Source organism: Ambystoma mexicanum, chromosome 7q (assembly GCF_040938575.1).
Source record: "Ambystoma mexicanum isolate Mex_15411 chromosome 7q, UKY_AmexF1_1, whole genome shotgun sequence".
NCBI classification, from domain to species: Eukaryota; Metazoa; Chordata; class Amphibia; order Caudata; family Ambystomatidae; genus Ambystoma; species Ambystoma mexicanum.
This window is the reverse complement of record NC_090941.1, coordinates 183098692-183122840: the sequence shown is the minus strand read 5'-3', so window position 1 is coordinate 183122840 and position 24149 is coordinate 183098692.

The window sequence follows — 24149 nt, the reverse complement described above, 5'->3', positions numbered from 1 at the left end:
TACGTCAGAAACCAATTTAGATGCATTCACCAGCATAAATCAACAGTACTTTGGGAAATAGTTGATACTGAATATGGCGCTGACCCCCGAGAACCCACAGATTTCAGATTTGATTGTAGAAATTAGGTGGATAAACAAGGGATTGAATGCTTTAAACAAAAATGTGACAACCTTCATAAAAGAGAGTAATATAAAAATACTACAATAGTCCAACAGAATTGAGAACAATGAAAGGACAATATGGGCTATGGAAGTGCTATGGAAGTATGAGTCATTAAACAAATAAAATAGTGTAATGCCATCAGGGGAATACCGAGAATCGGTGACAAGCTCGATGAGCAAGAAAATAGAGCAACATGCAACAATATATGCCTGAGCGGAGTCCCAGAAGAGAAGGAGGGGGGGCGTGATTGCGCTCATCAAAACTATACTCAAGATGTCCTAAAACACAACAGAGGAAATAGTGATTGAACATGCGCACAGATCAGAGAGACATTATGCACAAAGTGCTCATTCTGAGGGCCTACAGAGCTATATCAGAGGTGAAATTTGAAGTGTCACGCGTACAATTCTTTAATGACTATCCGGCTGATGTTGCTTTCCATGGACAGAGCTTTAACAAAGTATTCCACGCCTTGTAAGATTCCACATGTCAGCACTATTTAAAGTATCCAGCTTTGTTTAATATCACAATCCAACAAAAAATGACAGCATTTTACTGGCCCCTATCTGGCACTCACATATCTGACATCACAGAACCTCACATCTCATGCTGATGATCTGCCCTCTGGGATGTCAAGGATTGCAAAGGCCACCCCATCCCTGAAGATGAACAGGACTGTTTCATCTATTTTGTGGAATCAATGGAACCCTTGAGAGAGATTGCAGTCTAGAAAGCAAAGTGTACACCCACATGTGCAGATACAACAAAGGCATTTCAATATGATGACATTGTAGGTGTTGGAGCAATTGAACTACCCTACTAGTCATGGAACTGTAGAATTTTGCCAAATAGGGCTGCTGGCATTCGGTAAATTTTTTATCAGATTAGGAGTTCCCAGGCTGAGGGTGAGGAGGGCAGCCACACTATCCCATGTATGAGATCCCTGAATGGGACTTCTAACTCCATGGACGTGAGTTAAGAATGTGTTCATCTAGAATTCTGTGGGTCCCTACCTTTGATCTGTAGCAGTGGATGGTGTGAGGTTGGCATCATGGAAGGAGACACAGACAACATATTCAATGTAACAACATTATCTTTATTAACTTAAATGTCAGGATGGTGTAAGGCCTAACTTGCCCTCAGCTCAGGGTTCCCTTCCTCAAGCCTTATAAGCATCAATAGTGGTTTCCTTTTGACGCAATAGTAAGCTTCCTTGTCAGCATATAGGGGTTTCTCGTCTTGGCGCAGTTGTTGGACCACACAATCCACCCATTACAGGTCACAAAACCAGGAACCTTTAGTTCTCCTTTAGCAGTTTGATATTCAATAAACAAATAGTTTTTCAAAGGCAGTTCCAAAACAGTTTTTCAGACTTGACTTCAACTCTCCAGTCAGAGCCCTGAAATCAGTTTTGTTTCTTACTTTCTTTCAGTGCATGATTCAACATTAGCAGGTTTGCTTTTTTTCATTCAGTTCATTATTCAATATTAGCAAGTTTGCTGGTTTCTCTCAATTTGATATTCAATAAACAAATAGTTTTCAAAGGCAGTTCCTAAACAGTTTGTCAGACTTGACTTCAACTCTGCAGTCAGAGCCCTGAAATCGGTTTCGTTTCTTACTTTCTTTCAGTGCATGATTCAACATTAGCAGGTTTGCTTTTTTCATTCAGTTCATTATTCAATATTAGCAAGTTTGCTGGTTTCTCTCAATTTGATATTCAATATTAGCAAGGATGCAGCTTTCATTCAGTTCGTCATTCAATATTAGCAGATTGGCTGCTTTCTGCGCCTCCTGCCTTTCTTTCATTCATTCATACAACTTCATATTTCCATTGGTAACAGAAGTATTTCTTCCCTCTGCACTGTGTGCAACTCTTGCATCCCGCTGAGAGCGCCCCAGTGTCTGGGTAACTTCCCAGCACCCACTGGTTGTAGGCGTCTTCCTCTAGCGGTCCTTGCTGCTTGCTTCCTTCCCTCTGGCTGCTGCTTCTGATACCGCGAGCCCCGCTTGCATGCATTGAGGAGATCCGCGGGCGTAGGCAGCTTCAATGCCCCTGCAATGCCATACACAGTGCCGTCTGCTCGCACTTCACTGGGGAGGGTTCCCTCTGCACACAGGAGGCCTCCCTTGGTCTAGGGATGTCGGCTGCCATTCCGTCTCATCCTCGGGTCCCACCACGGGTGCTTCTGGATTCCCTGAGTATTATAGTGATCTTCACCCAAGTTCACCAGTTCTCTCTCTTTCTCTGCTTCACGGCCTTGCCTTTTATACTCATGTGGTTCTTTAATGGCCTGCAGGTATATTCCATTATTCATTTCTGCCTAACTCTGATTAAGATACGTGCCAGTACCTAAATGGTGAAAGTGAATAGTGTTCATTACTCTCAGTTGCTTCTTTCTCGTCTCAGTACTAGAGTGGTGAGAGAATGTGGTGTTCTTTGCTTTCAGATGTCTCTTCCTTATCTCAATACTGTCAGAGGTCCCAAGAGGAGACATACGGGGAGTTGACCTACAGAACCCATAAAGGTTGGTGTAGGGTAAAGTTGGTTGTCATTAGGATAAGGGGGAAATCATGTCTTGCCTGAAGGCACCCCACTCTCAATCCCCAAGGACCCTCCACCCATGTGATCCTCCCTTGTGTGTCCACCCCCAGGGTCAGGATCCAAAAGCAATGGCCTTTCCCTTGCCCCCTGCGTAGAGGAACCAAGGGGTTTATGGGTGAGAATATCTCAGGTTTTTCACAATGGTTGACAACCCTGCTCAATTCACTTTGTTTATGATGTTTACTATAGCAATGGTATTGTTATATGTGCACACAGAGCTATGCTATGCCTCCCAGATATTTCTACACTTGGTGGAGTTACTTCGTCTGAAATCTGGTGCAGGGAGTGGACAATGATTTAAGCAGCTTCAATGGTAGCCTAGGCTTAGGTGACGGTACTAGACAATGAAACGCTATCCAATTTAGACAATGGCTACTTTTTTATTTAGCTCTTGGAATGTTAAGGGTGCAAAGTTTTAACACATCTAAGAGCACATAACATTAATTGTGCATTCTTGCAGGAAACACACAGTACTATTATAAGTCCCCATGGAGCGCTTGGTGGCTAGATAGGCTAGAGTTTTACCTAGCCATATTCTTTACAAAGATTGTGTGTGGCACTAGTGTTGGCTAGAGGCATGCCATGTGTTAAAGAAGTGGAAATTGCTGATCCAGAAGGATTGATACTTACTTTTACACATCTCCCTACAATTGCATAAAATTGCCCTTATTGATGTATTTCTCCACATTGGGGACAACCCCACTTTCTTTGTGAAGTGTGCTCAATATGAATCTTACATGACTTTTCGAGGAGGGGATTTTAATGTGCAATTATCTCCAAGTGTGGATGGACTCCCCTGCCCCATCCAAATTTAAACCATCTAGATCTGAACTGGCACTAACGCATATAACACAAATGTCGGGGGCTCATGAATATTAGAGGTAGGTCATCAGTGGATAATGTTAGAAGATTCTTGAATGTTATCAGTAATGTAGGGAAGAATGACTTTGCAATGCTCTCACTTGGCATGGAAAAAAACATTTGATCGGGTCAGGTGGGAGGTGGGAGTTCTGTATGGTGTTCTGAATAGGACGGGTATTGTGGGCCCTTCCAATCTTTGGTTGAAGTCTGATACAAAGCAACAATTGCAGCTGCCTGCACCAATGGTAGACTTTTGCTTCCCATTAGGTCGCTCTCGGGTTCTAGTCAGTGGTGCCCCTTTCCCGCCTCTCATCTTGCCTCTTCTACATTCATTGTCAATTGAACCACTAGCCACTTTGATCTGCCAATCCCAAATGGTAAGTGTCATATATATGGGTGGCACTGAAAACCGAATTTTTGTATATGCTGGTGACGTTTTCATTTATTTACGGTGCTCAGAGCAATCAATTTCAGCACTAAAAGATACAGTCAATTTTTATGGTTTATCTGCTGGCTATAGATTTTATTACTCTAAATTTGAATTATTTATATTAGGTGCAGCAAGAGTGTCTGATACATTATGGAGGAGACCCTTTAAACTACAAGAAGAAAAATGTAAATATCTGGGAGTCTGAATGCTTGAATATCTGAAACAGCTGCTTCCTCTGAACTATGTACCGGTGCTCAGCAAAATAAAATTAGACCGGGATAGATGTGATGTACGCCCATTGTCAATCAATGGCAGAAACAACACCTTCAAACAAAATGTAATGCTCAAACTGCTGTACCTTTCCCAAATGCTACCCATCCCCATTCCAAGGAAATTGTTACAGGACTTGCAGACTCCAGGTTCATCTGGAAACAAAAAAAAGCTAGCTGTAAACCCTGAGAATCTGAAACTTAATGAAATAATGGGGGGATTAGCCCCATCCGATTGGAAACTGTATCATTGGACTACTCGATTAGTTATGGTTAAGAGATAGACCTGGGAAAGCCAGGGAATTCAGGGGTAGTAAGAAGCCTGGGTGTATGGCCTGACTCTTAAGGCCAAACACGAGCTGAGCCAGGGGGAAAGGCTGTGCACAACTAGGGATGGGTCCTGTGCCAGTGACTGAGGGGCAAGAAAAAGGGCTCTGGGGGCAAGAAAATTGGCTAATGGGGTTTCTGGGTAAGGAAATTGTCTAAATGGGACAGGAAAAGGGTATAAAGGGGAATGGGTGAGAAAAGGAGCTAAAGGGGTGAAAAAAGGGGCTAAATGGGGGAAGAAAAGCAACTAAAAGGGATTGGAGCAGGAACATTGGCAAACTGGGTAGGGAACAAGGAACATTGCTAAAGGGGGAAGAAAATGGGCTAAACGTGGTTGAGGGGAGGAAAATGGGCTAAAGGGGGCATGGAAAATGGCTACAAGGATCTGGGGCAAGACATGGGGCTAAAAGGGACAACCAACGGTGCTGGGGCAAGAAAATGGGCTAAATGGAACTGTGGACAAGAAAAGGGTTTAAACCGGATGAGTGACAAGAAAGGGGACTAGAGGGGACTGAGGGCAAGAAAGGAGATTTAACGGGACAGTGGGCAAGGAAAGGGGTGAAAAGACACAACAAAAGTGCTGGGGCAAGAAAAGGGGCTAAATGTGAGTGGGGACAAGAAAGGGGGCTAAACGGGACTGGAGGCAAGGAGAGAGGATAAATGGGACCCTGGCCAAGCAAAGGGGCTAAAGAGTGCATGGGCTAGAAAAGGAGCATGGGACTGTGGTGTAGGGACAATGCTGGTGTTCTGAGAATGGTGCAGGGGCTATGGAAGAGAAAAGGGAATGGTGGAATTTTTGGGGGTGGCAAAGCATTTGGAAAGGGGAGCAAGTGGCAGAGGAGCGTGAAGAGTTGGTAGGCAATGCCTAACAACTCTTTGTGCTCACTGACCTTTGAATGCACCACTAGCTAATGCACCGTCAAGCCAGGAAGTATTCCTGTCCTGTCCCAGCCAATAAATGAATGGCTGCAGTGGGATAGAAAGTCAGGCAGCCCAGACCGGAAGTCAGGCGCAAGTGTGTTTTTTAACACCATTTATTTTCCAGGGCGGAGGGACAGCCGTTGGGGTGCATCGCTGGTCCCGCTGGGGTCACACAGCTCTATTAAGAGATGGGCAACTGATGTGAACAGTCCAAGCTGGAAATTAATTGAAAACAAGCTTATTTCCCCTTGGGGGTGTCTTCAGATCTTGCTCCTTCTTTGTAACATTATGCCAGAGTGCTTCAAAAGCTGTGCCATTATTGGAAGGACTCTGTAAAAATAGACACTAACATTGAGACACCTGTGAATTCCCCTGTGCCACTCAATTTCCTGATTATTAATAAAATGTTGGATGCAAGCACATGGAGGGGGTATTGAGAGATACTGAACACTCTCAGCTGAGATTAGGTCATTATGCATTTTAGATCTCCTGGCGGGAGACGCATGGGGTGGTACTTCAATACATTGGGCCTCATTACGCGTATGGAGGCAGCCATGCCCTTAATAAGGGCATGGCTGCCTCCATAACGGGTTCTAGGACCGGGTTCCTTCAATGAGGAATAACCGGGCCATTCCAACCTTGGAGGAGCCAGTAATTCCTCATTGAAAAAACCCATCCCCATTCCCATTTGAGCCCCCATAGGGCTCAATGGGAATGGGTAGGGAGCTAATAACGGGCACGTTAATAACAGGCCCGTTATTCGCTCCCTGGTCCCCTTGCGGGACCCGCTAAGAACGTCTGGTCTGACCATACGTTCTGAACGGGTTCTGCTTGGGAACCTCGTAATAGGGCGGAATGGGTTTACCGGCACAAGCACCATTACCGGTGCCGGTAAACCCATTCCGCCAACCTCGTAATGAGGCCCATTGTGTGCTAGGGGCATGTTAATAACCTTGGATTGGCTAATCTATATGGGCATGATGGTAAATCTCTGGGTGAAAATAGAACTGACAATTTTGAAATGTAAGCTGACATGTAGGGAAGAAGTGGTTTCAAACCCATGGACTGACCAGCCCTGTATTAGGCCAATATACATGTTATTTTGTATGAATAATCTTGCCAGAATGGGTGCCCTTGCAGCACCATTGTCCCACAACCTGGGTATGAACATAGAAACAGGTGATTTATAAGCATATTGGAACCTAATATCAAATGTCTCACGCCATCAGACTCAGAGAGATTAAATTTCAATTACTGCATGAAATCTACTGTGCACCAAGCAAGCTCTTTCTGATGGGTTTCAGAGGCTCACCGTACTGTTGGAGGGACAGGCAAATAATCGGTACCTTAACTCACATGGTATGGTCCTGTTGTAAACTTCAACATTTGGGTGGTGACTGGGCATTCTTCTGGTGTGAACCTCCCTCCTACCCAACATTCTGGCTATTTGGTGAGGAAGTATTCAACCTGAATATAAGCTCTTTAGACAGATGAGTGAGCCACACTTTGCTCATCAATGTTTAAAAGGTTATGGTTGAATGAACAATCTTTATTCCGAAGGTAAAAACCATCATAACAGATATAATACAAAGCAATACACACAATAACATACATAACATTATGCAAAATAGAGAATTCAAAATATTAAAACATGAAATATCTTATATGCCAAATTATTAAACGTGTTGTTAAATGCTCCTTCTAAAAACCTATGTACGCAACAACATCTTTGGTTGGCGATAAACTTAAGTATTCAGTGGCTTTTGTGATTGTTCTGCAATTAGATCATCTAAGTATCAGAAATAAAAACCTAAGCCTAAAATTGCATAATAGTGAATAAAAGGTGCATGAGGTTGCCCAAAACATTGTTATCACAAGGGCAAACAGCACCCAATTCCAGACCATTCCTGTCCATACAACGGCTAAGCACGATTGGTATTGCTAAACTGCTGGTGCTTAAACTAAATAAAGCACTTATTTTGCCAAGCTTAGAAAACAACCTAAATAATTGGAATTTGACTTGTTACACCCAAGCTCGAAGTTCTGAAAGACTGAAGGTTTTCTGATCCCACACACTATGGCATATAGACCTTCTAAAATCCATAAATCCCTGAGAACTAATGATATATCTTTCCTTGAGATGTCAGCAAAGGAACAACATAGGGCCTCATTACGACCCTGGTGCTCCCGTAATGAACGGTGCCGGTACGGGACCGGCACCGTTCATTACGGGATGCCCTATTATGAGGTCCCCTTGCGGGACCCGCTCAGAACGTCTGGTCAGAACAGACGTCCTTAGCCGGTCCCGCAAGGGGACCAGGGAGCTAATAACGGGCTCGTTATTAACGGGCCCGTTATTTTATTAGCCTCCTCCCCATTCCCATTGAGCCCTATAGGGGATCAAATCAGAATGAGGATGGCTTTTTTCAATGAGGAATTACTAGCTCCTCTAAGGTTGGAATGGCCCGGTTATTCCTCATTGAAGGAACCTGTTCCTGGAACCCGGTATGGAGGCAGCCATGCCCTTGTGACGGGCATGGCTGCCTCCATACTCGTAATGATGCCCATAGTTTCCAAAGACCAAGAAGATTACATTATTTTGTTATGTAGCTTAGCCAGGGGATTTTCTTACAGTTGCCAGATGCTATTAAACCCTTGGTAATGTCACGTGTAAATTTTGGCATTAATTGTGACCATAGTCTAATCCATAATATTAAAGGTTTTTGACTAATGAAATCACCTTCGTAATCTAGCCCTAATTCCTGGTGAAGCAAATAAATTGTAGCACTTTTAGCAGTCCCCAAAAGATATTGCAGGACATTATTTTCCTTAGTCTGGATTACTGATACTGAGGACGGGCTCCATACATCATCTTGGTATGTGTAAATTGCTATGGGCTTGGCCTGATAGATAGTAAGCACAGTATCTATAGTTAGGCCACCTATATCTATACTATACTTAGTGATAGCACCACTAGCACATGTGCAAATTTTAAAGCTGCCTATTGGTGTGATCATTCCAATTTCCACTACTATTAAGTGTTATCGCAATATAGGTATATTTTGAAAGCCTGTCCAGTTTTTTGACAAGATGTTAAAATGAGTAGTAATTGTCTCCTAGAATTACCCACAAGCATATGTTTCGATTTGTCAGCGTTTAACGGCAGATCTCTCTGGTTCATGTATCCAACATAGCCAGCAATTACTTTCTGCAAAACAGAAAGTGTATGGACCAACAAAACAACATTGTCTGCATATGAAGGGGCACATATATTTCTCTCTGCATTTCTAGGCATTGCGGAATCAGTAAACTCAAGTGCTAGAGTACTAACATATAAATTAAATAGTAATGGCACCAACATGCATTCTTGCCTGACCCCACAGGTCACCCTAAATGAGAGAGACTTTACCCAGGTTATCCAATCTCACCACTGGCCAGAGATTATTAAATGGACAAATCAGCCGTTTTAAAAGGGGAGCGGGCATAACCAAGGAGTGTAGTGAATTACCCTGCTTGTGCCGGTTCAGCCTGTCAAAGGCTTGGCTCAGGTTTATGAATGCCAAGTAGACTGGACATCCATAGCCTCAAACGTACTTGTCCAAAATTAAATAGAGGTTGAGGACCTGCACAGCTCTCTGACACCTGCTCTGAAACCATATTGATCCCCAGGTAAAATAGTGTTGATTTGAACTAAGTCAAGTATGCGATTGTAAACTACCCTACCTAGCCATTTTTCTGTAGAATCAATTAATGATATTGGACGGTTACTACAAGGGTCTAATGTATCCCCTTTTTTAAAGAATGGTATTATTATTGATTCTTTCCAGCTTTGTGGAATTTGGTCATTGGATGTTATGGCATTAAACATTTTAGCAAACACATCTGATCAGGGCCCGGGCTTTACCGGAGGAGGTACAGAACAGTGTGTTCCTTAATGCATCAACCTCCAACTGCAGTGGGGGGTTAATTAAAGGAAAAATATTTACTAAAAATGAGTTATCACCATTTCCAGTATGAGTGTACATCTTGGAGACGTGATTAACCCATGTTACAGCAGAGGGAGATATGTCTACTTTATCTGTAGACGGTCCCGCAAGGGGACCAGGGAGCTTATAACTGGCCCGTTATTAGCTCCCACCCCATTCCCGTTGAGCCCTATGGGGGCTCAAATGGGAATGTGGATGGGTTTTTTCAATGAGGAATTACCAGGTCCTCCAAGGTTGGAATGGTCTGGTTATTCCTCGTTAAAGAAACCCGGTCCTGGAACCCAGTATGGAGGCCTTATGTCTCTATTCAGGTCTTTAATGGTCTTCAGGGGCCTAGATTGTATCATTCTGCAATCTTGGTCATGCCAGGAGACCTAATTATTGCTATATTGATACGTTAGTTAAGTGCTGCCTAACAATTTCAGTTATGCTTTCAAATACCTGCAGTTACACTGGATCTATTTCCGTGCTTGTGAGGCAAGTCTCAATACACAGAAGGTGTACTCTAATTGAATTGCTTGGGCATTTGTCCTGGTCAGTATTTGCCCATTTAATCAGTTTCCTCCAAATAAATTTAGATTGATCGGATTCTGGCTGGGGCTCAGAATTATATCTAGAATCATGGATTACTGACAGTATCAGGGGTCATGGTCACTCTCAGGGCACTGCACAATCCTTAGATCACATCAAAACTGCCAATCACATGCATATAAAGAAATGGATTGGTGACTGATACCTGTTGTTGCGGAATGTGTATTAACATGGTGAGTCCGAGGGTAACCTCCCATTGTCTGTACATAATCCTCTTTCCAGTAATTTCATGAAAAACAATTCACCTGTTCTAGATGTGGACCCATCCATCATACTTTCTGGTGGGATTTATAGGGCAATATCTACTTCCTGAGAAACCCCAACCTCCATCCTTATATTGAAATTGCCCCCTATTATTAACATTGGGCTTTCATTATAGTTTGGGAAAGGATTAATACTGGACTCATCCAGGGATTTCAGTAAGACCTCTATGTCAGGACTTGGAGTTGTTCTCGGTGCGGTGTTATACAAGTTTATGATTATGACAGGAAACATGAAAAGTGGCCATACTGTTTGCCTATGGAAAGGGCAACCAACATATATTTCTTCAGCAGAAAGGCTTGGGGCAACCAGAGTATTGTTGTCTCAGACCACTGATCAATTATGGTCTCTATATGAGAATGATATTTAAGCTACCCCTTACTTACCAACAGGATATATATGTCAGTGTGTCAACTTAATCACGTGAGCTTTTATGGAGTCACTTGCTATTGTGGGTTTCTTGGATACTTTTATTGTGATATTTGGGTTGTGGTTCATTGATCGGCTGGCTAGACTATGGCCCTCATTACGAGGTTGCCGCTGGTATTTAAATTTTTTTCAGCACCCTGGAATGGGCAATTACCAGGTCATTACCTGGCAATTGCCCATTCCTGGGCTCTGAAAAATATTCGTCCCCATTCCCATTGAGCCCTACAGGGCTCTACAGGGCTCAATGGGAATGGGGAAGCCGGATGCACCAGCACCGTTATAAACGGTGCCGGAGCATCCAACATGCTCTGCTCGCGGGTGCCGGTACGGCCGCCAGGTCAGACCTGGCGGCTGCAATGGCACCGACGAGCAGAACTTGTAGTTTGCCGGTCCAGGAACTACGGTACTGGCATGCTTACTGGTACCATAGTTCCCGGACCGGCAACCTTATAATGAGGCCCTATGTGCCAACTGAGTGCAGTGTCAGAGGGGGAGGGGCAGATGCAGTTGCAGTTACTGTTTATATATTCTCTGAGTTGTGCACGCTCATTAGTTTTCCTGTCTTATTTTATGTTTGCTATTTGCTTTGTTTAGGTTCTCGACTGATGACACATTTGCATCATTCATCATTTTTGAAATATGTTTCAGAACGTAATCCTCTGTCAATATCATTGAGCCGAAATACACTGATATTTTATATTTAAAATAACTAGATGGATAAGCGAGGTGAATATGATGTGATATTGTACTGTTTAAGATGACTAAACGATTTTTAATTAAAAAGTACTAAAGATTTGAGGGAAAGAGATATGGTCTCCTTGTTAAATTTTATACTATGGGCCTCATTACACGTTAGGCGGTAAACCATGGTGCTATTAGCACCATGGTTGCCGCCAGTACCATACCGGTACCACCATGGAGAAAAGGGGAATTACCACCCCATTCCAAGGTTGGCGGGGCGGTAATTCCCCCTTTCTCCATGGCCCTTCCCTATTCCAGTTTTTGCCCCATAGGGCTCAGTGGGAATGGGGAAGGGGCTAATTACGGTACCGCAAATTGCGGTACCGTAATTAGCAACAAGGTCCCTTTGCGGGTCCCAACTTTAACGGCTGGTCTACACCAGCCGTTAAGGTCGGGTCCCGCAAAGGGACCTCGTAGTAAGACAGTAAGGGTTTACCGGTACCGGTGTCCTTACCGGTACCTTTAAACCCTTACCACCTACTGCGTAATGAGGCCCTATGAAACAAGGATACCTGAGCTCGAAAACATGGCTTCTACACTTGACCAATTTGTGTGATGGTGGGTACATTTCTTTAGCTCAAGTGCCCTAATAATTCCTGAACTTCTCAAGTTAAGATCATTTGGAAGTGATAAAAAAACATCTTTTAACAATATAAGGGGCCTGGGAACACAGCAAGCCCAGTATCGCAAGAATGTGCATGGGCAATTGAGCATACACTTGGCATTTCATGGTACCACCTGAGCATGTGCCGCTGGCCATCCCTTATGATTATACACCTGGTACGCCAAGCCTTACCTCGCATAAGATGGCCATACTTCGGTAATTGAGGCAGCACGTGGGATATGATCAAAGACCTTGAGTTTGTGAGGATGTTCTTTACATATGATACTATACATAGTGAGACTGACCATGGCATTAGATGGCACTACTTAGGTATTTGAAGCAGCGGCACTTAGCATAAAATAGCAATGAGTGGCAATTAAAGGCTGTACATAGCATGTTGTGACTTTACCTGGCAAGTGTAGCTTTAACTGACATATGAAGGCAGGATTTGACCATATGAGGCTGTAAGATGTAAATGTTACTTCCCAATAATAGTTCTGCTGGGTGGGTCCCTGGGATACCATGACTACACCAATGGCATATTGAGTCTGCACTGTAGTTTACATGTAGTTGGCATCTAGTGACAAATTAATTTTTTTATTAATGTTACACTTATAGTGGGAGTTTTTTTTACATGTATGATGTCACTTGCAGGCCAGGGTGAGATAGAAAAGGCTGGATTATGCAAATTAACTCCCATAAGCGCCCATTCTCAGCATAATACATTTCCTGCCTCACACACCAATATAACCATTACCTTAAAGGTCCTCGCAGGGCTCAGGAACATCCAGGAATGCCGGACTGAGGCTCCTGCTCCCAAGGAAACCATGGTCAAAATCCCACCTTCAGTTAAATGTGTCCCTATTTCCTTCCAGCTTTCCCATCTATAGAACCTAAGGTGTGCTTGGAGTTGGCGAATGTGGTGTCGAAGAAGAGAGGTATGCGGGGTGAGATCAAAGCTTTGGGTCAGGAGTATGTGGCAGGAAAGGAAGGATACAAGGTGTTTACGGATGGTTCAAAGGATCCTGTGTCTGGGAGAGTGGGAATGGCGTATTATCTAGAAAGCATTGGGGAGTATAAAGTAGGATGACTGACGAATGATGTGTCTATTTGTACGGCTGAGTTGGTGGCGATTGCATTGGCGATTGATAGGGTGTGTGAGTTGGGATATGAGAAAGTGGTGGTGTTCTCGGATTCATTGAGTGGGTTGCAGGCGATTGTGGCAGGGGATGGTGATAGGAAGGATGTGATTTTGGACATTAGGATGAAGATTGATCGGTGTGTGCGCGGGGGTATGGATTTGGAGTTGGCGTGGGTTCCCAGTCACAGTGGCATTTTGGGAAATTAGTTGGTGGATCTGGCGGCAGGTGAGGGTATGAGGAGCGGTTGATGTGCGGTTGCCTTTGAGTGTGGATGAGGTGAAGGCTGTGATGGTGAGACGGGTCCTGGATGAGTGGCAGGAGAGGTGGGTGAGTGGGGTGAGGGCAGGTGGATGTTCGGTGTTTGTGGGAAAGTGTCGGTGAAGGTGAATGCAGGGAGTTCAAAATGGAGGAGGGGGGAGGAGGTGATGCTGAATCGGTTGAGGATAGGTCATGTGGGGCTGAATGACTGTCTATTTCGAATAGGGAAGCGTGAATCAAGGGACTGTGCGGTGTGTGGGGTGCCTAAAACGGTAGGACATTTTTTGATTAGGTGTGAGAGACATGTTGCAGAGGGAGAATTGATGAGGGTTCGGTTGACTGCGTTGGGTGTGGCTGAGCTGAGCGGGAGGGCTTTGCTGGGAGGTGATGGGGAGAGAGGCAGGAGGAGGAGTAGTGTGATGTTGGATTTTGTGAGGCAGACGGGGAGGTGGGAGGAGTTGTGAGTTTAAATGGAGCTAAATAATAATTAGTGGGTATGGTGCACATCATCCTATAGCATGGGGAAGCGCCTGAGTCGGTCCGCCCACGCCTCCGATAATTAAGAAGAAGAAGAAGAACCTGGCAGTGGGTGCACATCATCCTTTAGGATGGGGAAGCGCCTGAGCGGGTCCGTCCACGCATCCGATAATTAAGAAGGAGAACCTGCCAGTGCCTGGCCGTTCAGGGATTAGTGGAGTAAATAGAAGGGCTTTGTATGTTGATTTTTCTTGGGCATGGTTTCTACATGTTTTGGCTTGCTTGGTACTGTGGAAGACTCAAAGTCTGAGCACCGCTAAGTCATAGACAGGTTTTGTGTCCTTAAACATTTTTCACACAAGCACAAGCGTAGGGTTTTGGTAACTGTGACATAAATGAGGAAACCATCAAATGAAAGTTTTTTTTGCTTGTTTTTAGGGAGCATTTGCAAACTTGGCAAATTCGGTTTCCTGACATGCAACCCCTCCCAAATATTGTTGGAGTCCTAGAGATGCTTCAACATGCTCATGATCACCATGCAGTGAGTACATGTTAGACATACACCTTGGTGCAATGAACACTTCTTCTCCAACTATCTCTCCTTTCAGTGCTGCACCCAATAGAATGCAGCTGAGTCCCACGATAAATGTGGTCCAATTGTAGACATTGCTCCTCCACCTTTTCCTTCTCATTCCTTCGTAAGAATCTTATCTATCCTCACACTCATCCCAACCATCTGCACGACTTTGCTCCCCCTACCATTACTGAATGTTCTATCTTATTCCTCCCTAGCCTTCCTGACAGACAAAAGCACTTTGACACCATGAACTGTGGCAGGAGGCGCTATATAAATTCAAGATAACATAACATAACTTACTGCAATGTTATTGGGGTCCAAGATCATGAATAATGTCACATCAGCTAACTAAAGCATTTTGGTGAATTGACATCCCTTTTTAGATGTCTCTCTTCCTCCTCTCCGTCCTTATTCTTTAGATGTGTCGGCACCTCCTTCCCTTGCTTTCCCTCTAATATTGCTCCTCCTCACCTACTCTCTGTCCCCTTACACCACGCTATCCTCTCCCTCCTCTCCCCTCTTCCTTCCTCTCTTGCCTCTCTCCGGGTTTGCCAACAACCTTTTAACTCCCACCCTTTTCTCAGGCTTGGGCTTCCATTTATATCCATCCCACGTCTACAATTTAAATTGTGAGTTGCACCCCCATGACAGCTGTTGACCCAATTAGGAGTCTAGCTTCTGATTGGTTAAGACATGTGGAAACTACGATTCTCTCCTGTGTTTTATCTTCTGCTGCAGAAATGGATGTGGTTCTTTTCACTGAGGGAAATAAGTACTCTCCACCATCTTGGAGTCAGACAAGCCTTCTTCCATAGATGATAGTTCTGTTGTGATTCACTGCAGGATTCCCCATCTGGGTGACTCCCTGACTGCAAGCTTTTTCAAGCCTATGCTGGACCAGCCCGTGTTGTGTCCTGTTAACCAAGCTCGTGCAAATATCACTTGCTTGCAATTGGGCATTCTTTGGAGGCATCTGTGGATGCACAACCTCCTGTTTTGCCATAGGACTCTGTGCACCATCATAGGGGTTTCACCATCAACACAAAGCTACAAAGGCCTACAACACCCACCTCTCTGCCTACAAGTGGGGAAGCCATCTGAAACCCTGTGACTGGCTCCTAATGAATGCCCGGAGATGTGTTTTTCAAAATGTATTTTTCTTTGGCCACATCCTACTTTGCTACAGTGCCCTGTCCACCAACTAAGGATTCCTGCCTACTTTATATCAATTTTATTTTACCTTGGCCATGTCCTCCTTTGCCAGTGAACCCAATGCACAATTTGAGTGGACCCTCCTACAGAATCAAGCTCCCTGAACCTACAGCACCCAGGGCTCTGCCTTCAAGCATGCAAGCCATCTGCAACACCGTGACTGGCTCCCACAGGGACATGTGACACACTGTCTCCCTTATTTAGTCTCCCCTGAATGTCCAGCCTGGATTTCTGCAGCCAAGGGTCACAGGCAGAAAAGGGAAGCTCTCTGTTTGGGCCTGTGGGAATGGAAAGGGCATAGGGCCAGAACTTCTGCTCAAGCCAGGACTTAGTCAAGCTCACCCTTTACCTGACTTCTGCTACCACGGTTAACGATCCTTTAACCCATTCATTGACTATCCATTCACTGTGGACCATCTGTTACCACACCAATCTGGCTTCCATAGTAAACACTGCAGCAAGACTGCACTCATGCACTCATGCATGTCTCCAACTTTCTGTCTAATGCTCACCACTCCAAACTGTCTTCTAAGGTCATCCTTTAGGGAGCGTTCTGCCTCTTTTGACACTGCTGGCCAGTCCTCTTTCCTCATCACTCTCCAGAATCCTGGAATTTTGCAAATCTGCTCTTGCCTGGGTCACTGCCTACCTGGAAGGTTGATCCTTTAAAATCTCTTGGAACTTTCAAACCTCTGTCTCCATCTCTCTCGGAGTCCCCTAAGGATCAGTCTTTGGACCTCTGCTTTTCAACCTCTATAACTCTGTTTTAGGACGACTTATCTCATTGTTTGTTTTTCAATATCTCCTTTTTGCTGATGACAGTGAAATTTTGTTCTCCTTACCCTCCTTCACCCCAGCCATTTCAGAAAAGATTACAAATTATCAAACTGCAATTCGTCATTGAATGACTCTCCTCTGCCTCATGCTGAACTCCTCAAAAACGGAAGTCATCTTTTTACCAGCTTCCAATGACATCTGTACCCTCCCCTCTCATATCTCCTGATAGAGCAGTCAATCCATTTGAGAGCAACCCTGGGTTCAAATGATGGCTATTTGCGAACTAAGCTCAGTTAATCCTCAATGCACAAACAATGCACAAACATTGTTTTTGGCCATGTGCTCAAATAGCTGCATTCTCCTTCGGGTAAAGCTGAGTCACTAAGTTGAGGATTGCTCTTCTTTGTGAGTCTGAGCAATACTGCACAAGAGACGGCACTAGTCCTTAGACGGCACTAGTCCATATGAGGACTAAGCTGTACCCCTACTTGTGGCCAGTTAAATGTTTGCTTTAGCATTGGCAGAATTTAGTTTCCTTCTTTTAGGGCCCCTTGGGAGGTGACATATTTGCAGAAGGTTCTTACTAGTTCAGATATCATCACGAAGCCGAGAGAGGTTAACACATCCCAACAACAAGGTTCTTTGCCATCCACAGGTGGCCAGGTGGGCTCTGTTGAAGTCACTTGGTGGTCAGCTGTTCTCCTGATATCATGTGCCAGCCTTGTGATGCAGGTGGCATGAAGGTGTTGTATTGATTTGCAAAAAGGTGAATGCCAACTCTGAGCTCAATGCATTTCTCTTGCCCAGAATTGATAGAACATCTTAGTCAGACTCCCTTGATGCCACACTTGTTAGACACTCCTGGCTACCCCGACAGTAGATCTTGGGGAAAACATCTCTCGAATTAGAATGATCTATTGTTTTAGTGGACACTTTTTTTTCACAGCTTCCAACTTACACTCTTTTCTGTGTTGCGTTGGACATTATGTTTTGCTTTAAATGGAATTAGGGGCATGTGCGGTTGGCGCAGACCTGATCCGTAAAAAAAAAGATATGTTTATGCACCTTGAGTGCCCCAGGGTGCTGATAGAGTTAATGAACCCGGGGGTGCTGATAGAGTTAATGAATCCTATGGGGGCGGGCTTAGCGCCTAACAGCCGTAAGCCCTTCCTGATGCCCTCACTTCGCTAGCGTCTACCGTAACTCAGTCTAGCATGCCATTACCGGCCCAGTATGCCCCTATAGCACTGATTAGCGATATAGTATAGCCTTTAAAATGGTTTGTACGGATCTATGTGATCACTGCGACCCCCACAATTGTGACAGCCGAAAATGCTGACTTTTTTAAAATGTTGATATAATCCCCTTTACACCACATATATATGCAGGGGGAAACCCATATCACTATAATATCACACACATTGTGGGCTATTACTGTTTGTACAGCCCACAGATTGCTCAGAACTCCACACTCCAATGCTACCGGCAGCGCTGCCAATTCTCTAAGACCGCCCAGCCGAATGATGTACTAAAGCTGTCTTGGTGGGTTGCAGAGAGTTGGCTGCTGGGCTAATAACGTATTTATACTTTCAAGACTGTTGCAGGTTACAATAGCTTTATAGTCTCTACCCTAAGGCCGTACCGGGCAGTCTGGGCCCGTTGCACCCGGTATGGCACTCGGGCAGGGTCTATGAAGCTTAATTAGTCAACACAGCATTATCAACTAAGAGTCAAAAATTGGCAAGTTGAACATGTTATGAAAATGAAATATTTAACATACATTCTTTCATTTTAACATAAGTTAAAAACCCAGTTAGACACACTGCCATAATATGAGAGTATGGATCCAATATACAAACTGATTTAAAAGAAATACGAACAACTACAATATTTTTAAAAATCAATTGATTAATCATGTTTATTTCTATAAGCTGCTTGTGTGTTATTAGAACGGGCTAGAAAACTTTTTACTGTGTGATCGAAAAATCCCAATATACTTTTTTAAAGTTAAGGTCTGGGCAGTCAGACTGAGCAACATCATTTTTAATGGAGCCCATCGCCACGTGTGCGCTGTTGGTACATTTCTGAGAAAAGCAAAATGTGTCACTTTGTTCTCTGACTGGTTGGTGGCCCAAAAATGTTAGAAGAATTTCCGAAATGCTTAAAATGATGCACAATTATTCAAGGGATGCTGGAGCGAGAGAGAGAGAGACAGAGTGGGAGAAAGAGAGTGGTTACGTCAGCTGTCACATCCACTTAGCGGGCATGTTAAATTCACTTTACATCTACCAACACGGTTTCACCTTTTATCGACCCAACGAGTACATGTTTTCTCTGAATGGAGAGCTTGAGTATTAGTCCATGTTTCAAAAGGGTCACCATGCCGCACTGGACTCGTTTTTAAGGTACCATTACATGAATCCATCTATTCATTTTCCAAGAAAGAGTATGTTGTTGCAAGGCTTTGCTTTGTCAGGCTATCGACTCAAATGGAAAGAGCCATCTTTTCAGCATCCAGCAGTAGCTATGGAAACGGAGATGCGCTCAGTGACGTAAGGAAAACCTTCCATTGTAAGAAGTGTCTCTTCCTACCAAGTCAATTAATTAAGTAAGACAAATCGCAACACACCGCCAGTGTCGATTGCTGTTCAGAAGAAGAGACACGAGTTTTACCCCCAACCTCAAAACAATTCCAATGTGAAGGTATTCTTCACAATGACTTGTTTCTACCTGCCCTTCTATGAGACATATGGAAAAAAATGCCTAAAATGTGTCTGCAAAAGCACCAATTGCCCCTGAACCTTTTGTCAGAAGTATTTGGAAGTGCGCATTTTACGCTGCAAAATTCCACTGCTCTTCTTGCAAAGTTTAACAAAAAAGGAGAGGTCCCCAAACCTTTGCAATCCCCTTTGGAGTGCAAACGTCATCACAAAGGGACGCAATCCCAAGTCCACCAATCCCCAACCCCACATGAACAACCCTACCCTCTGCTTGGTGAGGAATGCCCTCGGGGACCGAAGTCAAAAATGTGGGAAATCACAGATTTGGATTAGAATGCATTTGAGCATTTGGTCAAGAGGAGGGCTGGCCAGGCTCTGGTAAAAAGCAACCCACGAGGTTAGGCATGTGAATGGGGGCTGAGAGAGGTCAGGAGAAAGCGTGGGTGCAAGAGGCTCGTTATGTGTCCAACTGTCCTGAATTCGTCATAGGTCTGTAGAGGAGGAGCCAAATGCCTCTACCGGAAGTCCCGCCCCCATTTTGCCAATATGTTGGAAACCGGAAATTGTGACATGTACAACGCCAACAATGGTGCCTGTACCGTGAAGGAACCTCGAAACAAGGTATTCATTGAGAAAGCCTTATATGATGTACCTGCAGAGAAATGACAATCTTTTAAAGGAGGTTCCGGAAGAAGTGTGAAGATGAATGAAAGAGAAGACTGGTGACAGACATCACATGAAGCAGAAATTACGCACCCAGAAGAGATTCCAACAAAGAGAGTATATAGACCTTATAGAATCTGATGGCAAAGTAAAGAAGTGAGCAACATTTCATGAGAAAAATGAAGATTGCACGTGCGGAGAGCACTGAAGAAAATGCAAGCCTTTTTATAAATGTACAGATGCTGAAATGCAAGTAGACTAATCATGAAGGCCGGCTATAGTGAATAGACTGCAGGCGGTGCTGCCATTATATATATATATATATATATATATATATATATTTATATATATATATATATATATATATATATATATAGAGAGAGAGAGAGAGAGAGAGAGAGAGAGAGAGAGAGAGAGAGAATCTGTATGTTTCACAATGTATTTTAGCAAACTAGGACCCCATGAACAGAAGAGCTGAAAGTGTGGTGCACTAGAAGAAAACAGCTGATGAAGAGGGAAGATTTGAGAAAGGTTGTCTGGCCCAGTGTCAAGGGTTGGGGCAGCCCAGAAACTGGTCATCTATTCGAGAAGATACAATGAACACAAGAAGCGAGACACGCTTCTGTTGAGGTGTAATGGAAAAACCATAGAAGTGCCAGGTTTTATTCATTTAATAGTGTTAAATGCGGAAAAAAGGAGCTCAAAACATGGTCTCCTGTCACATGTTCAAGATGAAAATAGACTTTGGGCAAGCTACACCGAGACTTGAAGATAAGACCATGCTCACACTCCATTCTGTTCTTCGGTGCATTGATACTTTGCAAGGCCAAGTTCAAAGACTAATTTGAATGGCAACCAGTAGGAGTGAAGATGGATAGTGGGCTAATTGGGTGGGGAGGCATGGTCAAGTCCAACCCTCCAGCACCCGGGCTACCAGCTTGCGTGCCTTTGGCGAGTGGAATATTCCAGAAGGGTACAAGCATGTCAACCAATCATAGAGAGCCACATAGTAAAGAGCCCTATAGTTTGAAAGCCAATGAAACGTGTATTTCATGACAGTGAAGATGACTTGCGCTAGGGGTGGGCATAGCTGTCCACCTGGCCTTAGAGATCCAATCATGGTCCTATCCCACATATAAAGTATTCCTAGATGTTACCCTTAAGCCTATCACAACCCCAGGTAGAGTTTCTTATTTTGCCACGTAGTGTGACGCCAGTAATGACACATTTTCACTATATAAATGTAATTTTTTATTAAATCCTTTGAGAACTCTTGAAAAGAGATTTGAGCGAACCTCCATTGATGTTCGTTGTACTCTCTGTTTTAGAAAATTGCAAATAAAAGTTGTGTTTTTGCCAACTTCCTGAGTCGGTCTTATTATTGGTTCAATAGTAAAATCTGCATCCCCATCCATCCCACAGAGCGCTACCTCGCTTAAAGGGCCTACGGGTTCACGTGGTAGCAGAGGGAGGATGGTTCAGACCCATCGATTAGTATGTCTCAATATTTACCGATAATCGGACACCCTCCTCCCTCTAGGCGGAAGATCGCAAAGTTTCCTGTGGAGAGTGGTCGATATAGAATTCTTGCAAGAAAATCGATATAGGTGGGACGGGTCCCTCTTTGACAAAATCCCTCCTGGTTTCCCCAGGTGCTGAGTGGACTGAAGGTGACGGTGGTCATTTGGAGGAGTGCAGACGATACCGAGGGCCTTGAGCTGAAGAACGAATGGTGAGTAGATTGAGGGGACTGGCAAAATAAGGGGATGGGATTGTGGACTGTGGTAACAGAGAAAAGTAACGGGGGATTGTCTAGTATAAATGAAGAGCGTTTTAACGCGGAGTGTTTTATAGAGCCCAGTTTCCTACCTCAAGGCAGGTCTAGAAGGAGTAATTTCAAAACCCCAAGGGGGTAAAGAGGTGGCACATAAACAGGTTTATGATAGGAAATGACTCACACTCTTAATCAGGTTCTTTCCGGACCGGCACCAAACTGCAGACGGACATCGAAACACCGGCTCCGTCATAGACGGAACCAGTGTTTCCATTGTCCCCATCCCCATAGAGTCCTATGGGACTCCATGGGAATGGGGACTTAGAGGATTCCGCCTCCGGAATTCCTGGGTCACCGGGGTGGTAATGCCCCGGTGATTCCGGGAATCCTGGAGGCAAAATGGTAATACGGGTCCGGCGGTAACCTGCTGGTTTTTCCGGCACGGTTACCGCCAGACTCGTAATGAGGCCCAGGGTATTTTTGGGGCTAGGAGAAAAAGGAGTACCATGGTGTACATGTGTAAAGTCGACTAGTCTGTTTGTGTATTTTGTAATTGAAAAAAGGTGTCGAAGAGTGACGCGAATAAACTGTAAGGTTAAAGAAGAGATAAAAATCTACTTTAGGTCATTGTCAGCTCTGGGTGAAAAGATAGATTGAGATAATTGAGAAGTAGAGGCTTTGAGCGGCGAGTGTTGGAATGCACTCATATTTGTTGTTTTTCTGAAACATATTCTGTGTAATTAATGGTAAGTATTGACAGTCAATTGAGAACTGTCACAATGGGGAATGTTACTCCACTGATGCATTAGCGCAAGACGCTGCCAAAACATGCGCCTAAGCTCAGACAGTGCGGAGCAAACAAAATGTTCATGCCAGGGCCACTAGGGGGAATCGCTGTCAAAGGAGGTTTTGCAAACATTACCACATACTTGCATGCTGCGTACACAGGGAAGAAATTGGAAAAGAGGTTAGCTATTTTAGAGCTCTGGAAAATGTCCCAGGTGGAGCGGAAGGATCCACCTCCTGGGGATTGGATGCTTAATCAGTGTGGGAGGAAGGTGTTGAGCCTTTTGCTCCCCTTACCTCGCCCGAAGTAAACATATATAGTTGTCATGATGCCTTTTACCACCGGCAATTTAACCCCTCAACGCATCGCCTTTGTTCTGCACCTGAAATAAAGGACAGAAAAAACAACATAAAAGGAGGCTCACACTTGAACTTTTGCATCTTCATACTTACGGCATATCGCTCAGAAAAGTCAAGTGGATGTGCCAGCACCATTCTGAAAACCAGTGAAGTAACTGGACGAACGCGCGCCCCTGCACCAGAAGCAGGATGGAGAGTTCATCCTTCCAAACCATAAGGTGAGCTTAAACCGAGGGTTTTGGAGGAAGTCAGAGAAGAACGAACGGGGAAAGGGGGGAGCAAGCACACTATTCAGCAGACAGTTAATCCCCTTTCTCATCTGCAGAAGGATATTCCTACGGGCCAGACAAGCAAGATTTGGGGGTCCTGTTCAATCGGTGGTCCGAATTCTGTGCATCACGCTTGAAGAGCCCACAGCAACCCAGATCAGACCAGCGCCTCCGTGGGAGACAGGTGAGCGTTACGGAACGCGAAGCCCTCCTACAAATTCCCACCCAGGCGCTATGGAAACTTCTGAGACTGACCAGTTGGCCCAACTACTGGGGGAATTACGGGCCGAAGTACACGCCGCTCGTCAAGAGACTAATGCTCTCAGGAGGGAAGTGATTGTAACAAAGGAAAGAGCTGATGACCTGGCTAGACAGCTTTTGCAAGGTCAAGCTGGACAAACTCCTTTACCCGGTTCCGGAGGGAACCCCGCTCCTGTGCTTTCCAGTAACCCGGTGCAGATTAATCTACCTGGAAACATGCCGCTGGCCCCACCCGAACGCTTTGCTGGGGACCCCAAACGATTCACCGTATTCATGAATCAGTGTCGTTTGCATTTCCTGTGCAGACCTGGGGCCTTCCCTAATGACCAGACCAAGGTAGCCTTTGTATTGTCATATCTCAGCGGCAGTGCTGCCGATTGGTCAGTTCCACTGGTAACTCAAGATGACCCGATTCTTCGTGATTTTCAAGGATTTCAAGCAAGCATGGAAAGGTTATTTGCTCGTCACTCCCAGGGGCAGGCTCTAGATGACGAACTTCTATCTCTGCGACAGGTCAATCAAGACCTCCTTTCCTACATTGCAACCTTTAATAGACTAATTGTGGAAACTGGGTGGCCTGAGGATAAAAGAATCATGTTATTTTATTGAGGTCTACGTGGAGAACTTAAAGATGTCCTGGCCCAAGTTGTAAATCCGCCCCAAGAATGCTCAGAATATATAGACTTAG